The sequence below is a fragment of the Lathyrus oleraceus genome, chromosome 2, assembly GCF_024323335.1.
Source record: "Lathyrus oleraceus cultivar Zhongwan6 chromosome 2, CAAS_Psat_ZW6_1.0, whole genome shotgun sequence".
Classification (NCBI taxonomy): Eukaryota; Viridiplantae; Streptophyta; class Magnoliopsida; order Fabales; family Fabaceae; genus Lathyrus; species Lathyrus oleraceus.
The window spans coordinates 114563200-114581592 of record NC_066580.1 but is presented as its reverse complement, the minus strand read 5'-3'; the positions used below and the strand labels follow the sequence as shown (position 1 = coordinate 114581592).

The following is an 18393-nucleotide window of genomic DNA, read 5'->3' as shown; positions in this document are numbered from 1 at the left end:
GTATGATTGATATTTTAATTAGATGACAAAAATTCGAGCAATATGGCGTATGCCAATTATTCGAATGATCGAAAGATAATGAGGCGAACGCCTCATATCCTTTTATCATCTGAAAATTTAGAACTTAACGGATTTAGAATTGGTAATTGATTTTTAAAAAAATGATTTGAAATTGGTATTTAAAGTGATTTGATTTGGAAAAAGTGATTTGAAATTGGTATTTAAAGTTTAATCGGGTGACAAGAACTCGAGTAATATGGCGTGCGCCAATTATTCAAGTACTTGAGAAATAGTGAAGCGAACGCTTCCTATCTCCTTTTCATCCCAAGCTTTATGTTAAAAGAGAGAATTTCTTTTGAAGTTAGATAGTTTGGAAAATGATTTGAATTTGAATTCGTGAGAATTAGTCGGGAAGATGGTTTGATCGAGTATAATTGGTTAATTGGTAAAAAGTGAAATTATTTAATTAGTTAAATTAATTAAAAGTCAATGGACAAAATTAATTAATAAAATAAATTTAAAAAAAATTAATTACCTCAATTGGAAATTTGATCAACAAGTTAATCAACTTAACCATATTATAATTAATAAAAAAAAGTATGACAAAAATGGATGTTGATTATTAAAACTGAGTGGGCTGTTTGAAGGCATAAGGCCTACTAAATTCGAATGGGCGTTGGGGGTCGGAGTAGCATGTTCAGGGTGATGCAAAAATCCTTTCGGATAAGGCCCGACCCCAATCCAATTAATCCTAGAACTAAAAAAAAGAAAAGAAATGTGAGGATAGTAGCAGACCCCCCTCGTGGCGGCTTCCTACTGTTTTCCAAAATGTTCTGGCTAGTCATAACAATAAGTGCTACCTACAGTCTTTTAAGATGGCTAGCGAATCGATGAAAATAAAAGCTCTTAAAAAATGGATACATGTTAAACTAGTACAGTGAGTTATTACCCAATGGAATTTTGACCAAACCATTATCCCTACGATGAATGCAATACCATTAAATATGCATAAAACCCATAAACCAAAATAAATTCAAATGATTATTCGTGAATGCTCATATATCCCTTATTCTGCCGAACTCTCCTTCCGAAAACAAAATTAAAACACCATAAAAGCCTGCATAATACCCTAATCACTTCTCAAGAACACTTGAAAGTTCTTGAGCGATTTTCCAGAAATTTAACAAACCAACATGACTTCTAAGATCTCAAACATCAATCCTACCCCAAATCGAATTCCAGACGTGATGCTAACTTTAAATGAACAACAATTAGAAGGATCGGAGTCCTTAGAGGCGAAACAAATTCCGCCTTTTAAAACCGAACTCCAGATTTTCGTTCTCAGCACCTTCAAAGTCGGAATCAAACCTCACATGGTTTGCAACAAACACAATTCATCCAACAAATGAAAAAAATAAATCAACAGTTATCGCCATACATCAAAACAGAATCAAAATGCCCTAAGAGTCATGGATCTATACAAAGGCAAAGCGCATAAACCAATCGGATCTGCAGTGTATAAGGTATGCCTTATCGCTTCCCCTTGCTCTGCTTTCTTCTTGTCCTAATCTCTGCTTCTTCTTGTGCGATTTTCTTTCGTTTTGTCGGGGTTGCTATCAAGGTAGTGGTTTTTAGCTCAAACTTGTTGAGATTCAGTGTGAAATCTCAACAGGCTTAGAAATTTTAGAGCTCTAATAAGTGTTTTGGATTTGTTTTCCGCAGAGTAACGACGCTCTAGGAAGGAGTCCCTGCTTCAGTCATCAAATGGTTCTTATATAGAGTTCTTGTACGAGGTTCATCCGTCCTTATCCTTCATGAGCTGTCAAATCTTGGATAGGATCAATCCGTTAGAATAAAATCTCCTTTAGATTTTTGGTGTGGTCCCGTACAGATCTGTTTGTAGTGAAATGTGCCACTATTTCGTATAGAATTTTACTGTTGTGGAACACCTATGTATTGTGGTAAGAACCTTATTTTCACTGTCCTGTAACTCTGAATTTCTCGCAGGTTTTGATTAACTGGTGCGACGAAAAAAGATAATTATTCAAAGTCCACTTGCACCACCGTGACTGATGATCTAATACGACATTTAATTTTGGCCAGTTTGGTTGCAGTGGGTTCTGGCTGCTGCGAATTGATGACGTATTGCAACATGATGTGCCCTGGTGTACACTTTTGATATCGCGACTTGTTTTGGATCTTGTTTTGGATCGTTAAGGTAAATCCCCTTTTATTTATGCTTGAATATGTTGCGGTTTTCAGATGTCTTGCCATAGCGATAATGACATTATTCTTGGCATTGTTTGTAGGTTCAATCATCACCTGACGGGCTTAGCCAATGCTTGGAACGACAACATGAAAACAAATGATCTAGGACTTTGGTGAGAAGAATGGACAATTGGGATTTAGAATTTTTTAGGAAATGGTTGGAATTGTTTTGTTGATCTCTTTGATGGCATACTCTAAATCTGATATGCAACAGGTCCTTATGCAATGCCTTGATTGGAGCAGCTTGTGCTACTCGCATTTATTCGGATTAACACGATCATCCGTATGATGCAATCCTTCTTACGGCTTATCAGAAATCAGTGAAGCTGACTTTGAGAGATGAATTGCGCATCGTGTACTAGGGAGTATTGTCGACCACAATGCGGTTCATTATCCGGGAAGCGCGAAATTCTGCCACAATCAACATCCACAAGTGTTTCACCAGGTGCAGGTTTTGACTTCTCTAAATATTTTCCATTATGAGTATGAAATCCTGTCAAACACAATATTCATGATTTCCTGTTATATGCTGCAGACCACCATTGAGAGCTAGCCCTGGCATAGCAGCGATCCATCAGTAATCGAGTTTACCGAGGGTATCACTCTTTGTTCGTATGTTCTACATTGCTCGACAACGAACCCATGTCTAAGCCCTTCTTTTTAAGCACATCTGTGAGATCATACATAAGGCTATGTGCATCCTTTATCTCTGTCAAACTTAGTGTACGTATGCTTGGAAGTATGTAGCCAACGGTTGTGTATGCGAAGGATCAAATACAACGGTCAACTATTCGGATCTTCCTTTTTCTGAGAAAACATCTCCCTTAAACGCACCAGTTCCTGGTATGAAAGCTTTTAGAATAATTTTCGTCTTTCTTGTATAAGTTTCATAACCTCTTTTGGGATGATTTTTACTGTATGTTTCCCTTTTATGAACTCTGCAGGTTTTACTTGTAATACCACGCTTATCGACTCTTTGAAGTGTGTTGAAACAAAAGGTGTGCGGAGTTACCATGGTTAATGGGCATGATGCCTCAAACTCATATACCTTTCTTTTGTAACCCAAACTGCAACTTGGTGTAAATCGTGAGGTTACCGCTATAATCGTAGATTATGCCTTTAATAATGAATTCCTTGGTTCATTGGTATCGGTTTGATTAATTGTAGGTTGAACTCGGCTGCATCTTTCCGTCGTTGCGACATCGTTACTTGCTGCTGGAAGCGTCGGGAATGTTGCCGGTAGCGGCTTTGGTTTATCTTATTGGTATGCCGCAGCTTGAAATTTGGATTTGAATGGCATGGACTCCCTGTTGGCTTACCTGGTTTACCGTGTTGCAAATAAAACCTGGTTGTAATTCCCCTTTGTCTTACTTGAAATAAACCTTTGGTCTTGGGTTATGTAAAATTATTTTCTCTGTTATGTAAACTGAACTGCCGTTTGGATTGTAATATCTTTTAATCATTTTGATCAAAGTGGACTGTGATTCACGGTTTTTCTAGGCATAATGGTAACTTGTGGCATGGTACTTATAAACATCATATTGCTTGATAATTGGACACCAAAACTTGTGGGGAAGCTATTGAATAAGCGTGTATGCCCTTTGTAAGCCATGAAGGCGTATAGTAATCAATCCATGCTATTAGTGACCAAACTTGAATTTGAAGAACAATGTACATAATTTGTATAAAAAAGCAAAAAAATAAAATGAAATGGTCTTTACACTAATGAGGAAAATGTGGTGAATGTAAAAAAAGTACTTTTATGGTTTTCTTTCATTTTGCACATGATAAAAAAAATATGGTGTTAAATACACCGACAAATGGAATGATTCTAAAAATGTGAATGAATCAATTCTACATCAATGTGAAATGTGATGAGTTATTCTAATGGAGATGAAATGCAAATATGGTTAATGATAAGATGAAATGAAAATGCTCTGGCAAAATTGGGGTATGACAGCTGGCCCTATTTAATTAACCTGAACTAGAAGGTAAGAATAACAACAGTCTTCATACATTCGTGGTGGAAGGTAATTAAATACAAAAAGACCCAGATTTTGTCCTTTGGAATGCAATGGAATGGATGCGGAAAGAAAATGCAATGGACATATGCAGAAAGAAAATGCAGTGGATTCTAACAACTCCAAGGTGATAGGGGTGGAATGTTAAATCAATGTCAACCCTCGAGTCGACACTCGGTCTTGCAAAGGCCGTTTCTGATGTAAAGACAATTGTGAGACTAAAATTGAAAGGTTCTTTGGCACCAAAAGGACGACAGTAGAGATTGCGACCACCAAAAGGATGATAGTAATTCAACACAATTTCCAGGATCGTCATCACCAAAAGGACGATGGATAAGTTGAGCTTCAAAAGTAGTTATCACCAAAAGAATGATGGTTACAGTGGCTACAACAAAGATCGCCATCATCAAAAGGATGATGGTAAGATCAATAACAAATCTCGCTATCACCTAAAGGATGAAAGTTAGACACGATTCAAAGATTTCTATCACCAAAAGGATGATGTCCGTCACCAAAAGGATGATGGTTATTCTGATAAAGTTTCTCATTACTGAGAGTATAGTATCAAGGCTATCACCAAAAGGATGATAGTTAACTCATCAATTTCAAAGATCTCCGTCACCAAAAGGATGAGGGTAAGGTCCAACAACAAAATTGTTATCACCAAAAGGATGATAATAAGTCAATAACTTCAATGGTCACCATCACCAAAAGGATGAAGGTATAGTCACACAACAAATTTATTATCACCAAAAGGATGATAATAAGTCGAAACTCAATGATCACCATCACCAAAAGGATGAAGGTAAGGTACAAGATAAAACTTGTTACCACCAAAAGGATGATAATAAGTCAAAACAATCACCATCACCAAAAGGATGAAGGCATAATTAAAAACAAAACTTGTTACCACCAAAAGGATGATAATAAGTCACACAACTCAAAGGATCCCCATCACCAAAAGGATGAAGGTAAGGTTAAACAACAAAGCTTGTTATCACCAAAAGGATGATAATAAGTCAATAATCACCATCACCAAAAGGATGAAGGTATAATAAAAGACAAAACTTGTTACCACCAAAAGGATGATAATAAGCACCCAACACAATTGATCACCATCACCAAAAGGATGAAGGTAAGACCAAGACAAAACCTTGTTATCACCAAAAGGATGACAATAAGTCAACAATCACCATTACCAAAAGGATGAAGGTAAGGTCAAACGACAAAACTTGTTACCACCAAAAGGATGATAATAAGCACACAACACAATTGATCATCATCACCAAAAGGATGAAGGTAAGATCAAGAAAAAAACTTGTTACCACCAAAAGGATGATAATAAGCACACAACGCAATTGATCGCCATCACCAAAAGGATGAAGGTAAGATCAAGACAAAACCCGTTATCACCAAAAGGATGATAATGAGCCCATAACTCAAATGGTCACCGTCACCAAAAGGATGAAGGTAAGACCAATCAACAAAACTTGTTACCACCAAAAGGATGAAGGTAAGACCAATCAACAAAACTTGTTACCACCAAAAGGATGACAATAAGTCGATAACTTTTACTGATCACCGTCACCAAAAGGATGAACGTAGGATCGAACAACAAAACTTGTTATCACCAAAAGGATGACAATAAGTAGACAATCACCATCACCAAAAGGATGAAGGCGCTACAACACAACAGGACTCGTTATCACCAAAAGGATGATAAAGAATCAACAATCACCATCATCAAAAGGATGAAGGTGAGATCATAACTTCGAAACTTGTTACCACCAAAAGGATGATAATAAGTCATAATAACTTCAAATGTTGCTGACACCAAAAGGATGACAGTGGGATTGGACTTTCCAAATGTCACCATCACCAAAAGGATGATGGCTTAAACCAAACTCCATAGTCTCTATCACCAAAAGGATGATGTTTAGATTGAACTAGACGTCATCCCCAAAAGGATGATGATTGAACCAAAATGACAAGGATCCTTATCACCACAAGGATCGCCGACACCAAAAGGATGACGGTAGGTTGTAATAATTACAGAGGTCATTATTCACCAAAAGGATGAAGGTTGAACCAAAACTTCAAGGATCTTCGACACCAAAAGGATGATAGTAAGATCACAAATGTCAAGGATTTACCATTACCAAAAGGATAACGGTTACCATAAACAGGACAATGATCAATATTATTCCTCAATGGACTTTCACCAAAAGGATGATAGTGAGAAAAATATTGGAAAAATAAAGCTACTGTCAAAGTTCAATAAACCTGACTTGTTGGGTAGTATCGGAACATTGTTGGGTAAGACTTGCTTAGGGTATCCATCAACAAAAGGTTGCAGAACAAATATTCTCTGAGGAGATGTAGTTTCTGTCAACAAAAGGTTACAGGAAACGACTCATTGAGGGATGCTCAACGTGAAACCAGGTAGGTGTTTAAAGAAATATTGCTTGACTTAGCTAAGGATAACATCTTATCAATAAAAGGTTAAAGTATGTAACTCAATGGGGAACACCTGATGATAAGGTAGGAACTCACTTAGAAAAAGTGACAATGACTCGATTGAGGGTTGGCCTGGATGCCCACGACTAAACCTTGGATTTTGATTTGTGCTATATGCATAAATGTCATGTATGTGTTACGTAATGAGGTGATGCATATGATGCATGTGATTCATGTTTGAATGCGAAGGATAATTGGCTTGTTTGGGATTGGCCCCCCCTTTTCAAAGGCAATGTGTTTTCTGGAAACCAGTGTTGGTTGTATTTGTTTTTGTGTGGGTGCCAGTAAGGTGGACTTTAGGTTTTTTGTAATTGTCATTGTGACTTGGACTATTGATTGGTGAAAGGATCTGACTTCCCGACACTCGGTAGTTGATGATGTGATGAACACGCAATAGATGCGGATACTCTTGGTGCCCCAAGTTTAATCTCTTGCTGATATGTTGTGTATTCATCTTTGAGAAGATCTCGATTTCTTCTTCTGAGATGTTTGTCCAGCCTGCAACTGAGCATAGCGACGTGATCAACGCATGATGATCATGCCTTTGACGTGTCCTAAGGACTCTTGTCAAGATATGATGTTGTACTGGTATGAACTTTTGACGTCTTTGTTATGAATTCAAGCAGTTACTAGTGTCTGACGCAATCTGCTTGACTGACTTGAAGATATGAAGGGAATTTGCCCCTTGCAACTTGTATTGCCATTGTCTGTAGGGTGTTCAAATGGCATTCTCCTTGAAAGGAAGTCTTGGGAGTGGTTATCCAATGACATGGTATGAGTCTATTTCCTCAAAGGTATGACTCTTGCAATGGTCTGCCCCTGATTAGCCTTTGAGGGACTTGTCCCAGACATACTGAGTACTGAAGTGTTTTTCCTCCTTGATCAACCGATGCTTGGAGATTTGTCTTATACTGACTACTTCTTAAGTCAACATAATCAAAAGATGCCATGCCCTTGATCCATAGGGTTATGAGATGGTCTTGATTCGTGTCAGCACCAACGATCAAGTACCTCTTGGATTGCCCCTTGTTGGAATTTTCTCGACGTCAAGCACTGACTGACAATTAAGAATTGTTACTCAAGAAATGGTGATTTTAATGCAACAGTTATGCAAGTTTTGAAAAACAACCATTCATTTGGGAGTGTCGTGGTAGTGTATGACGAGTGAACCATGAGTCCAAACGCAATGTTGATTTTAGCTAGTGTGTGAGTGATATAGTGAGAAGAGAATATTAGCAAATCTTTGGGAGTCAGTTTACTCAACCTTGTTGTAGTATGCTTTCAGAACAAACCTTACTTCAATTAGGTCTTTTGAAGGTTGTAACGTGGCTTGGTTCATGGTTATTGAAACAAAAGGATATAAGGCTCAAAGTTTATTTTAACCCACCCCTTCTTCATGATGATCTCCAATCCTACGTTCAGTTAATTCACACACATTCGTTTTTTGCAGGTGTAAGGATAAAGATGGTGATTCAAGGTCTCTTGGAATGGTAGCCACCTTATTTCGTTTTTTTTTATGTCGGTGACCCTTTGATTTTGGTATGGTGGTCACTGAATCTTGCTTTGTTTTGTTGGAGACTTTCATTGTCTCTTTCGATTTTTGTTTTGATCCCTGATTTTTGCATGGACCGCTTGTTGAAGCGTTAATCCATCGGGATTACCCCTGTTTTTTGCCTAAGTCTCCTTTTTGGGTGTCTGACTTAGCGGGCTTTTTGATTTTTTTTGGAAAATTATGACTGCCAAGTCATTGGTCATTGAAAAACAACCGACATAAAATTTGGATTTGTATGGTTCCTTCGACACTTCAGGATATGTGCGAGGAATATCATGTGGTTGATCCTCACATGGGATATTTCATCTTGTAATTCGAAAGTGTAGTCAGATCAACTGAACACTACCCTGCCCCAGGTTAAGCGTAAGGGTTTTTTTAGATCTGAAAGAAACTCCTACTTCTAGGCTCGAAGTGCTTGACTAGGGATTAACTCCTTATCTCTCCAGTGTTTGGGGATTTGAAACAATGCCTGTACATCATCAGTAGGGTTTTATCCGATAGCATACAATCAATAATTATGAGTATTTTTTTTTCGTCATCCTCCTTCCAACATTTACTAACAATAGTGTGATAAAGAAGGTGAAGCAAAAAAGTATGTGTTTGTGATTTGCAAATGTGATAGATGAGTGAATTATGAAAGATTGATTCAAAGCATGCATAATTATCCCATTAATAAGACCAAATACAAACAACAATGTTTAAAGCATATAGTACTTAGACAAACAAGAACAAATTACAAAATTGTGAAATGGTAAAACTGGCATAATGACTGCCTTCATTCAAATGAACAGACCTTCATCTTTGGATTCTTCGGCGGAATTGCTCTGCTTGCTCAGGCCGGTGAGGAGCTCTATCTTCGAGCTTCACTGTGCTCCGCATGCGCCGGCATGGGATTTGTCGCGACATTTGGCCTAACTAGCGTGAATGTAGCTACTTTACTGTCAATCAAATCTTGAACCTTATGCTTGAAAGCCTTACAGTTCTCTATTGTGTGCCCTAGAGCACCCATGTGATACTTGCAGTGAGCATTGGCGTCGTAGCTTGGAGGATATGGTGGAGTTGTAGGTGTTAGCTCCTTCAAAACAACTGATCCATCCTTTAGCAAGTAGGGGAGGATCTTGCTATATGGTACTGGCAAAGGATCGAAATGTCTTTCTGGCCTTCTTGCCCTCTGCTGATTAGGTTGACGTTGTTGTGGAGCACGTTGTTGTTGATTTTGATGTGGCTGCTGGTAAGCCGGCTGTTGATAAGGTTGTTGATACGATTGCTGATAGGGTGGCTGATATGGTGTCGGGATGGCCGCGGAAACCTAATGATAAGGCGTATGAGCATACGGAGGTGCCCTATATCCTCCTCCTCTCATTATGGCGTTGGTCTGACCTTCCGACTTCTTTAGGAGATTGGGATAAGGTTTCTTCATCCCACTTGAAGCATTGGCAGCACAAGGTAGCTTTCCCTTCTTGATCTGGCTCTCGATCCGTTCTCCCACAGAGACCACCTCAGCAAAAGTTGGGAAGCTGGATCCTACCATTTTCTCCATGTATTGGGTATGCAGAGTTCCCATAAACATGTCAATTAGCTCTTTGTCAAGGAGAGGAGGTTGGACACGAGCTGCAAGCTCTCTCCACCGCTGGGTGTATTCCTTGAATGACTCATTGTTGCGCTGAGTCATGTCTTGCAGCTGGGTGCGGTTGGGTGCTAGATCAGTGTTGTACTGATAATGCCTAAGGAAGGCTTCGGCAAGGTCTCTCCATGATTGGACCTGACCTCTCTCCAGTTGCATGTACCACTCCAAGGATGCCCCACTGAGACTATCTTGGAAGTAATGCATCAGGAGTTGATCATTACTGATGTGGGCAGCCATTTTGCGATAGTAGGCTCTGAGGTGAGTTCTCGGGCAGCTGATCCCTTTGTATTTGTCAAAGTCTGGGACTTTGAATTTTTGTGGAATCACGAGTCCTGGCACCAGGCACATGTCAACAGCGTCCAAACCGGGAGTAGTGTGAACCTCCAAGGACTTAAACTTTTCCTCCAAAGCATGGAGTCTATCAACAGCTGGGTCTGGGAGACCTCCAACAGCAGGTTTGGCGGGTTGTGGCATGAAGAAGGCGCCGTATGGATCTTCATCACCCATCATTGGTCCATGTCGAGCAGATGTAGCAGAATGCTCATGGGGGTTCACATTGACCATTGGGATCGGAATAGGGATCGGCCCTCCTCTAGGCTGGGCGGGGTTACCATCAAGTTCAGTTACTCCAGGGATGCTAAGTGATGGCGATCCAAACTGGGCAGCAACTTTCCTAGCTTCGGCGCTAGTCTCTGCATCCTTTTCCTTCTGGGCCAAGAGTAACATGGTCTCAAGCAAGCGATCCATCTTTTCCTGCACGGAGTCAATATATGTCCTCATCGAAACCTGGTTTGCTTCCAGCTGTTCAAGTGTCATCTTGTAGTTGCGGCGTGTCTCGTACCGGTGTCGAGTAGTCAGTGTTACTGGACAAAGGGTAGAATATGGTGTAAGTTTTTGTTTCTGGACAATGATATGCAATGCATGTTGATGATGTGCAAATGCATGAAATTTTGCCATGTTTGCAAAGGAATACAAATATTCAAGATCATCCACACGTCGGGTACGTCGGGATAACAGGAAGAAGCACAGGTTTCTATGATTACTAGAAATTCCCAAAGGTAGGTTCTATAGTTATGTTTTCGAGGAAGGAACTTAGACTCACAGATCAAGTTCAAAACTACCTCGCAATGGTGGGCTAGCCACATCGGGATGGGAGTTCTGAAATGATCTAATCTAAGTGGGATTCTCATATTGTTCGAACAGGGTGTAGACCCTTCGGTTCAATACTACATAATCACCAATCATAAAAACAAAACTTGGGTTTAAGGCGAGGTCCCTAGAGTCACGGATCGTATTTAGAACCTCCCCACAATAATGGGCTAGCCATATTGTGATGGAAACCCCAAACAGATCTACTTTAGGTGGAGTCTTCGTATTGTCCCAATGAGGTGTACACCCCCCGGTTCGATACTACACAACTCCGGGTTCTAAGTTTTTCTCGAAGCTCGGGTATGGAGCTTATCTTACAGCATACACCAAGTCCCATATCAAAGTATCAAGGCAAATTATATACAACACAATCAATCAGAATAAAATACAGAGAAATAAACATGGAAGAAAAGAATATCTTCCAACAGTCATAGCAAAATCAGACTAAGTTAGGCTAGACTCTCTCTTGCTTGAAGAATGGTCCCCAGCAGAGTCGCTAGTCTGTCGCACCTCGAAAAAATGCGATCCCTCGCGATGGAACGCGGAAAAATATTGTTCGAACAGAGTCGCCACCGAACTTTATTTATTCCAATGAAGGAATAGGAAAATATCGAGAAAACCTTTAGAAATTAGAATAATGGTCGTCGCAACCATATTCGGGTTCGGGAGTCAATTACACAAGGGGAAGGTATTAGCACCCCTCACGTCCGTTGTACTCAACGGGAACCTTTTAGTCTGATTTGCTATTTTGACTGTTAGTTGACTGTTATTTGCTTGCTTCGAGTAATTAGAATTGATGATAGATATGGATGAAGACCTCAGGAGGGAAAAGGGAGGTTTTTTATTAGTGTGCTCGCGAAGATACAGTAATCTCCTGCCTACGTATCCTTATAGTACAATAAGGAAATCAGAGCATTCGTAGTTCGGGCTACTACGAATAAATGGTTTGTTTTGTTTTGTGAACGACTATATAGGTCGGCGTTCTAACGGCTAAACGTTGGCTTGTCTACTCTCAGTGGAGGCTCTAGCACTGGTTTGTTGTGCGCATTAGAAAGGATTGACAGTGTTCGTTTTGAAAGGGTTTTGGTCACGCGGGGGTGACAAGTTGAATTGATGTGTTTGGTGTTTGATAGGTTTCGATCGCTCGGGGGCGAGAAGTTAGGTTTAATGTTGGAGATGTTTTTGAAGAACGACGAAAGATTGAGCAATGTGGTGTACACCGATCGTCCAATTCTTTCGAGGAATAATAAGGCGAATGCCTTCCATTCCTTTTTCGTTCAAATTATTTTGAAAGTTTGTTTGTGGATGTTGAATGTGCACGGTAGTGAGGCATACGCCTCCTACTTGCTTGTTCAAGGAATAATAAGGCGTGCGCCACCTATTCCCTTATCCAAGTTTATTTAGCGTGTTTTAGTCGGAAGTCGATAATTTGAGCGATGTGGCGTACGCCAATTATTCAAATAATTGAGAGATGGTGAGGCGAACGCCTCCCATCTGTTGTCATCCGAAGTTTAATTTAAGAAAGATATGTTTTTAGACGTTGTATTTGATTTGCGAAAATAGTTTGAATTTGAATTGGTTGGTTTTGAAAAGTCGATGATTTGAGCAATATGGCGTACGCCAATTATTCAAATAATCAAGGAATGACGAGGCGTACGCCTCCCATTCTCTATTGAAGTTTAAGTTGTTTATTTTGCGAAATTGTGTTTGATATAAAAGATTATTTGAGTTTATTCGATTGTGGTTTTGAATTGATGACGAAGATTCAAGCAATGTGGCGTACGCCAATTATTCGAATAATCGAAAGATAGTGAGGCGTACGCCTCCTATCCTTTTATTATCGGAAATTTAGAATTAAAAGAGTTTGGAATTTGTAGTTGATTTAAAGGAAATGATTTAAATAATGTATGATTGATATTTTAATTAGATGAGGAAAATTCGAGCAATATGGCGTACACCAATTATTCGAATGATCGAAAGATAATGAGGCGAACGCCTCCTATCCTTTTATTATCTGAAAATTTAGAACTTAATGGATTTAGAATTGGTAATTGATTTTTAAAAAAATGATTTGTAATTGGTATTTAAAGTTATTTGATTTGGAAAAAGTGATTTGAAATTGGTATTTAAAGTTTAATCGGGTGACAAGAACTCGAGCAATATGGCGTGCGCCAATTATTCAAGTACTTGAGAAATAGTGAAGTGAACGCTTCCTATCTCCTTTTCATCCCAAGCTTTATGCTAAAAGAGAGAATTTCTTTTGAAGTTAGATGGTTTGGAAAATGATTTGAATTTGAATTCGTGAGAATTAGTCGGGAAGATGGTTTGATCGAGTATAATTGGTTAATTGGTAAAAAGTGAAATTATTTAATTAGTTAAATTAATTAAAAGTCAATGGACAAAATTAATTAATAAAATAAATTTTAAAAAAATTAATTACCTCAATCGGAAATTTGATCAACAAGTTAATCAACTTAACCATATTATAATTAATAAAAAAAAGTAGGACAAAAATGGATGTTGATTATTAAGACTGAGTGGGCTGTTTGAAGGCATAAGGCCTACTAAATTCTAATGGGCGTTGGGGTCGGAGTAGCATGTTCAGGGTGATGCAAAAATCCTTTCGGATAAGGCCCGACCCCAATCCAATTAATCCTAGAACTAAAAAAAAGAAAAGAAATGTGAGGATAGTAGCATACCCCCCTCGTGGCGGCTTCCTACTGTTTTCCAAAATGTTTTGGCTAGTCATAACAATAAGTGCTACCTACAGTCTTTTAAGATAGCTAGCGAATCGATGAAAATAAAAGCTCTTAAAAAATGGATACATGTTAAACTAGTACAGTGAGTTATTACCCAATGGAATTTTGACCAAACCATTATCCCTACAATGAATGCAATACCATTAAATATGCATAAAACCCATAAACCAAAATAAATTCAAATGATTATTCGTGAATGCTCATATATCCCTTATTCTGCCGAACTCTCCTTCCCAAAACAAAAGTAAAACACCATAAAAGCCTGCATAATACCATAATCACTTCTCAAGAACACTTGAAAGTTCTTGAGCGATTTTCCAGAAATTTAACAAACCAACATGACTTCTAAGATCTCAAACACCAATCCTACCCCAAATCGAATTCCAGACGTGATTCTAACTTTAAATGAACAACAATTAGAAGGATCGGAGTCCTTAGAGGCGAAACAAATTTCGCCTTTTAAAACCGAACTCCAGATTTTCGTTCTCAGCACCTTCAAAGTCGGAATCAAACCTCACATGGTTTGCAACAAACACAATTCATCCAACAAATGAAAAAAATAAATCAACAGTTATCGCCATACATCAAAACAGAATCAAAATGCCCTAAGAGTCATGGATCTATACAAAGGCAAAGCGCATAAACCAACCGGATCTGCAGTGTATAAGGTATGCCTTATCATTTTCCCTTGCTCTGCTTTCTTCTTGTCCTAATCTCTGCTTCTTCTTCTTGTGCGATTTTCTTTCGTTTTGTCGGGGTTGCTATCCAGGTAGTGGTTTTTAGCTCAAACTTGTTGAGATTCAGTGTGAAATCTCAACAGGCTTAGAAATTTTAGAGCTCTAATAAGTGTTTTGGATTTGTTTTCCGCAGAGTAACGACGCTCTAGGAAGGAGTCCCTGCTTCAGTCATCAAATGGTTCTTATATAGAGTTCTTGTACGAGGTTCATCTGTCCTTATCCTTCATGAGCTGGCAAATCTTGGATAGGATCAATCCGTTAGAATAAAATCTCCTTTAGATTTTTGGTGTGGTCCCGTACAGATCTGCTTGTAGTGAAATATGCCACTATTTCGTATAGAATTTTACTGTTGTGGAACACCTATGTATTGTGGTAAGAACCTTATTTTCACTGTCCTGTAACTCTGAATTTCTCGCAGGTTTTGATTAACTGGTGCGACGAAAAAAGATAATTATTCAAAGTCCACTTGCACCACCGTGACTGATGATCTAATACGACATTTAATTTTGGCCAGTTTGGTTGCAGTGGGTTCTGGCTGCTGCGAATTGATGACGTATTGCAACATGATGCGCCCTGGTGTACACTTCTGATATCGCGACTTGTTTTGGATCTTGTTTTGGATCGTTACGGTAAATCCCCTTTTATTTATGCTTGAATATGCTGCGGTTTTCAGATGTCTTTCCATAGTGATAATGACATTATTCTTGGCGTTGTTTGTAGGTTCAATCATCACCTGACAGGCTTAGCCAATGCTTGGAACGACAACATGAAAACAAATGATCTAGGACTTTGGTGAGAAGAATGGACAATTGGGCTTTAGAATTTTTTAGGAAATGGTCGGAATTGTTTTGTTGATCTCTTTGATGGCATACTCTAAATCTGATATGCAACAGGTCCTTATGCAATGCCTTGATTGGAGCAGCTTGTGCTACTCGCATTTATTCAGATTAACACGATCATCCGCATGATGCAATCCTTCTTACGGCTTATCAGAAATCAGTGAAGCTGACTTTGAGAGATGAACTGCGTACCGTGTACTTGGGAGTATTGCCGACCACAATGCGGTTCATTATCCGGGAAGCGCGAAATTCTCCAGCAATCAACATCCACAAGTGTTTCACCAGGTGCAGGTTTTGACTTCTCTAAATATTTTCCATTATGAGTATGAAATCCTGTCAAACACAATATTCATGACTGCCTGTTATATGCTGCAGACCACCATTGAGAGCTAGCCCTGGCATAGTAGCGATCCATCAGTAATCGGGTTTACCAAGGGTATCACTCTTTGTTCGTATGTTCTACATTGCTCGACAACGAACCCATGTCTAAGCCCTTCTTTTTAAGCACATCTGTGAGATCATACATAAGGCTATGTGCATCCCTTATCTCTGTCAAACTTAGTGTACGTATGCTTGGAAGTACGTAGCCAACGGTTGTGTATGCGAAGGATCAAATACAGCGGTCAACTATTTGGATCTTCCTTTTTCTGAGAAAACATCGCCTTGGAACGCACCAGTTCCTGGTATGAAAGCTTTTAGAATAATTTTCGTCTTTCTTGTATAAGCTTCATAACCTCTTTTGGGATGATTTTTACTGTCTGTTTCCCTTTTATGAACTCTGCAGGTTTCACTTGTAATACCAAACTTATCGCCTCTTTGAAGTGTGTTGAAACGAAAGGTGTGCGGAGTTACCATGGTTAATGGGCATGATGCCTCAAACTCATATACCTTTCTTTTGTAACCCAATCTGCACCTTGGTGTAAATCGTGAGGTTACCGCTATAATCGTAGATTATGCCTTTAATAATGAATTCCTTGGTTCATTGGTATCGGTTTGATTAATTGCAGATTGAACTCGGATGCATCTTTCCGTCGTTGCGACATCGTTACTTGTTGTTGGAAGCGTCGAGAATGTTGCAGGTAGCGGCTTTGGTTTATCTTATTGGTATGCCGCAGCTTGAAATTTGGATTTGAATGGCATGGACTCCCTGTTGGTTTACCTGGTTTACCGTGTTGCAAATAAAACCTGGTTGTAATTCCCCTTTGTCTTACTTGAAACAAACCTTTGGTCTTGGGTTATGTAAAATAATTGTCTCTGTTATGTAAACTGAACTGCCGTTTGGATTGTAATATCTTTTAATCATTTTGATCAAAGTGGACTGTGATTCACGGTTTTTCTAGGCATAATGGTAACTTGTGGCATGGTACTTATAAACCTCATATTGCTTGATAATTGGACACCAAAACTTGTGGGGAAACTATTGAATAAGTGTGTCTGCCCTTTGTAAGCCATAAAGGCGTATAGTAATCAATCCATGCTATTAGTGACCAAACTTGAATTTGAAGAACAATGTACATAATTTGTATAAAAAAGAAAAAAAAATGAAATGGTCTTTACACTAATGAGGAAAATGTGGTGAATGTAAAAAAAGTACTTTTATGGTTTTCTTTCATTTTGCACATGATAAAAAAAATATGGTGTTAAATACACCGACAAATGGAATGATTCTAAAAATGTGAATGAATCAATTCTACATCAATGTGAAATGTGATGAGTTATTCTAAATGGAGATGAAATGCAAATATGGTTAATGATAAGATGAAATGAAAATGCTCGGGCGAAATTGGGGTATGACACATATCTCATATGGTGTCTTCTCAACCTTTTTGGATGGAACACGGTTAAGTGTGTAAGCTGCTGTCAATAGTGCATGTCCCCAAAAGGAGTTTGGAAGATCGGCGTGACTCATCATTGATCGGACCATGTCTAACAGGGTTCGATTTCTTCTCTCAGATACACCATTCCATTGGGGTGTTCCAGGAGGAGTAAGTTGGGATAGGATCCCACACTCTTTCAGATGGTCATCAAACTCTAGGCTTTAATACTCACCACCTCGATCTGATCGAAGAGTTTTAATATTCTTACCTAGTTGGTTTTGTACTTCATTCTTGAATTCCTTGAACTTTTCAAAGGACTCTGATTTGTGTTTCATTAAATACACATAACCATATCTACTGAAATCATCAATAAATGTGATGAAGTACTGAAAACCTCCTCTGGCTTGTATGTTCACTGGTCCACATACATCAGTATGTATGAGGGCCAAAAGATCATTAGCTCTTTCACCTTTTCCTGTGAATGGAGACTTTGTCATCTTTCCAATTAAACAAGATTTGCATGTCTCATATGATTCAAAATCAAAAGAGTTCAAGAGTCCATCTTTATGGAGTTTGGAAATGTGTTTCTCATTTATGTGGCCTAATCGACAATGCCAAAGGTAAGTTGGATTTAACTCATTAGGTTTCATCCTTTTAGTATTAATGTTATAAATAGGCATTTCAAGATCAGGGACATATAGTCCGTTGTTCATTTGTGCAGTAGCATAGAATATATCATTCAAATAAATTGAACAACAATTGTTCTTTATTATAAATGAAAAACCAAACTTGTCCAAACAAGAAACGGAAATAATATTCCTGCTAATTGCAGGTACATAATAACAGTTCTCTAATTGAATTATTAAACCACTAGGTAAAGTCAATACATAAGTTCCTACGGCTAAAGCAGCAACCTTTGCTCCATTGCCAACTCGTAGGTCGACTTCACCTTTTGCCAAATCTCTACTCCTTTTTAGTCCCTGCACATTGGTACAAATGTGAGAACCGCATCCAGTATCTAATACCCATGATGCAGAAGTAGATAAATTAATTTCAATAAAAAAAATACCTGAAGTTGAAGTCTCTACTCCATTCTTCTTATCTTCC

At 38.7% G+C, this 18393-nt stretch overlaps 1 long non-coding RNA gene across 10 annotated transcripts; it reads left to right on the top strand.

Annotated features, from left to right (window-relative positions):
* Positions 1 to 689: 689 nt before the first annotated feature.
* LOC127118388 (uncharacterized) lies at positions 690 to 16815 on the top strand. Of its 10 annotated transcripts, XR_007802191.1 has the most exons (8): positions 13889 to 14561; positions 14764 to 15002; positions 15145 to 15259; positions 15351 to 15422; positions 15524 to 15754; positions 15845 to 16152; positions 16254 to 16307; positions 16477 to 16815. It is a non-coding gene; the product is annotated as an uncharacterized LOC127118388 (long non-coding RNA). The 10 variants fall into 10 exon arrangements; XR_007802192.1 differs by lacking the exon at positions 13889 to 14561 and adding an exon at positions 690 to 1523 and having other exon boundaries at positions 16254 to 16815; XR_007802194.1 differs by lacking the exon at positions 13889 to 14561 and adding an exon at positions 690 to 1523 and having other exon boundaries at positions 14562 to 15002; positions 16254 to 16815.
* The last annotated feature ends 1578 nt before the right edge of the window (positions 16816 to 18393 follow it).